Here is a 2,566-nt window from a genome sequence, read left to right as displayed (position 1 = left end):
TGTTGTAAAACGGGGATAAAACTCACTTTTCAGCCTTGCTGGCTCTGACAGGGAACTGGCATGAAAGTGTCATACAGACCCAGAGGGCCTTGGCATTGAAGCTGGGTGCAGGGTTCTGTTCTCTTGCCGGAATAGCATTTTCTCCGATAACTGCCTCCAGAGGATGAGTCAGCTCTGCAGTTCCGAAGGACCTCATTTTAAAATTTGCTCATCTGGGCTGTCTTTTCTGAGATGGCATCCCCTGGAGGGCTGTCAGCAGGGATGAGCAGGCCCAGCATTTCCAGCTTCCTTCGGTGTAAGAAGAAGCCTGAGAACTTGTGTTTCTCACAGGTTCCCAGGACCACACTTTGAGAACTGCTGATCATACAAAAAACGCACCCACCCAGAGCCCTTAAGGTCCACTCCACCAGCGTTCACCCACATTCCCACGGTGCTGCCCGTCAGCACATTCAGTCCTGAAACCCAAGCGAGGTGGGGCTGTAGTCCCATGTTACAGAGGAGACTGAGGCTGAGAGATGGGCAGTGATGTGCCGGGGGTTGGGTAGCCAGGGCTGGGACCAGGACTTGGACTCCGAGAAGCTGAGCTCTGTCCGGAGAAGGAGAAGGTGAGGCCCGGGAACAGGCCCTGATGTCAGCAGAGGTGTTGCTGTGCGGACCCTGGGGGCAGGCCCCCTCTGCCGCGAGCAGGTTCCCGTGGTTACAGTCATGGGGGAACAGTCTGTAAAAGGCGCTCGCCACTCATCTAGGAGCTGTGCGGAAAATGGGGTGAGGGGCTGTTGGGACTGTGGGCGTGGGTCCTGTGGCTCATAAGTGGTGTGCAGAGGGGCGACCCACCCCTGGGGACACACCAGCCGGTTTCTTTTTTATTTATTGAGTTTGTTACAGTGACCAGGAATTGAACCCTCACCCCCTGCATTGGAAGGTGCAGTCTTACCCGTTGGACCAGCAGGGAAGTCCCACCAGCTGGTTTCTTGTCCCTGCCTCCTAAGTGGAGGTAGGTTGTAGAAAGAAGCGCTTGTATTGCTGCTCAGAACCCACTTGCTGTTTGCGCCCATGGCAGCCTGTAGGGGGAGCTGGTGTTCGCTGCCAGCCCGGCATCACCGGGCTTCCTGTGGGCGCTGAGCACCGAGCTGGGACGGCCTGGAGCGGTGCTGGGGGCGGGGAGGGGCGCGTTCAGAGCAGCCCTCAGGAGGTGCCGACCGGAGAGGCCTCGAGCCAGCTGGGAGCGGGAGCAGCCAGTTTCCTTTTCAGACGGTGCCACAAGGGGGCCCTTTATCCTGAAGTCTGCCTGCCGCCCGTCCTGGCGTGCTCTGCTCCTCACCCTGAACCGGTTGGGGGGGAGGGATCCTGAGACAGGTGGGGGAGAACACAGCTCCAGCATCTGAAGGGCTACCTTTGAACATGTGTTTCAGCCTCAAAGAAGCTTCTGGGAGGAGGCACATGTCTCCTGTCATTGTGTATCGCAGAGGTACCTGCACCCCAGTCAAGCTGTAAAGCAGCTGTAAGGTGACTGATCCTAAATCCCAGATTATGTGAAGGGCGCTAACTCAACCTCTTTCCACCTGGTATCTCATGGAGGACCAGGTGTTAGCATCAGGCACTCAGTGAAAGCAAAAGCTTGTACTTCGAGAAGATAAGATGGACAAACCCTTTAGGTGGACTGGTGAAGAGAAAAAAGAAAAATAGTGTCAAGAAAGAGGGAGATGCCGTTACTATAAATTCTAAGACCCTGAAGGGATGAGGACTTCCCTGGCTGCCCAGTGGATAGGAGCCACCCCTGGCCCAGGAAGGCCCTGTGCGCCGCTGGGCAATGGAACCCTTGCGACGCCACAGCGAGGCCTGTGCCCTAGAGCCCGCGCCGCAGCTGCTGAAGCCAGCACAGCGAACAGCCCAGCATCCCAACAAAAGCAGCCCCCGCTCGGCCGCAGCTCCAGGGACCCCACGCACAGCAACGAAGACCCAGCCTAGCCGATAAGCAAGCAAGGGAACATCACCAAAGACCAGAGGAGTCTACAGGGTGCATGAAGTAGACAAGTTCCTCGTAAGATACAAACCACTAAAGCTCACTCAAGAAGAAATGGGAAAATGAATAGCACTCTCTCTCTTAAAGAAGTTTAATCTGTAGCTGAAAACCCTGGAAACTCCAGGCTCAGATGGCTTCCCTGGTGAGTCACACCAAATTTTGAAGAATGATGTAATAACCAATTGTACACAAATTCTTCCTTAATAGAACAGGGGGAAGCACTCCCCAACTCATTCTGTGAGATCAGCACCAGCTGCTCTCAAGGAATGAAAAGCAGTGACATTAAAAACTATAGACCAGTATTCCTTCCTGAATATAGATGCCAAAGTCTTCCAACAGAATTGTAGCAAATTAAATCCCATCAAAAGTGAAAAGAATAATCATGACCAATGTTTAAAATTTAAAAAGGTTTAAGATTCAAAACTAAACGGGACATGTAGGAATTCCCAGGCAGCTCAGCTGGTAAAGAATCTACCTGCAATGCAGGAGACCCTGATTCGATTCCTAGGCTGGGGAGTTCCAAGAAACCCTGACTAGGATTAG

The sequence above is a fragment of the Capricornis sumatraensis genome, chromosome 19 (genome assembly GCF_032405125.1).
Source record: "Capricornis sumatraensis isolate serow.1 chromosome 19, serow.2, whole genome shotgun sequence".
In the NCBI taxonomy this organism is placed as follows: Eukaryota; Metazoa; Chordata; class Mammalia; order Artiodactyla; family Bovidae; genus Capricornis; species Capricornis sumatraensis.
Note: the sequence above shows the minus strand (reverse complement) of the source record.